We start from the raw sequence: 1,072 nt of genomic DNA on the forward strand, positions 1-1,072 counted from the left end.
CCCAAATCATGATACAGACCCACCGGACCGTCAAATACGAATCCGAGTCCGTTTGCTCAAAACGTTAACCAAAGTTAACTCAAATGATTTCCAAAGCAAAAAATTTCATATTTTTCACAGTTTTTAACATAAAAGCTTTTCAGATACATGCCTGGACTACGCACGCAAAACGAGGAGGGTTAAAATGAGGTATTTAAAGCTTCGAAGCGCAGAGTTAGGTTCAAAAATATAAGATGACCTATCGGGTCATCACAATTTGGAAGTTGATTTTTCGAGTTTTCTTCATTTCCATGCGCTTAAAAGATATTGTATCACGCTCTTTGTCACATCAACATCTAAGTGATTCAAGACTATTAAGAAAGTATTAAAGACCATGTAAAATTTAAGTGTAAACTAAATAAAAATTATCAAGTTTACAACTTGTTTGGATGGTTGTTACCTATCGTATCGTATCGTATTGTTACTTTAAATACAATGTTTGTTTTGATTGTTACTTAAATTTTATTGTATCGTATCGTTAAATCCGTCGTTACGTAACGATGAAATGTGCCACTTTATGTAACGACCGATTTGGTGTGGTCGCGTCGTTTCCTTGTGTTTTTCTCTCAATCTCACCCTTCATTATTATTAAATAATTTTATTTTATCATTTACCCTACCTTTTTATATACCGTATCATAATTTTTCTTTATAATATTGCAAGTTTATTCATGATATCACAGGTGCGTGATACCATGAAACGACGCCAAAACGACACAATCCATCCAAACATTGTATTCATCAAACGATACAATACAATACAATATAATACAATACGATAAATTATGAACAATACGTAACAACCATCCAAACAAGCTGTTAGAGGGTCCGAACATTTCTGCCCAAAGCTGGGATTGTTATCTTACGTGTTTTGATTACTGCAAATGTAGAATAGACAATATAAGAAAAAGGAAAATAGAACAAAGTGATCTTATAAAGAATAGACAAGAAAGTCATTCTTTTCATCATGAGAATTATTACTACATCGGTTTGTATATAAAGCTTTAGAAAATTTTGTATCTTTTTTGTTTCCG

The sequence above is a fragment of the Nicotiana attenuata genome, unplaced genomic scaffold (genome assembly GCF_001879085.1).
Source record: "Nicotiana attenuata strain UT unplaced genomic scaffold, NIATTr2, whole genome shotgun sequence".
Taxonomy (NCBI): domain Eukaryota; kingdom Viridiplantae; phylum Streptophyta; class Magnoliopsida; order Solanales; family Solanaceae; genus Nicotiana; species Nicotiana attenuata.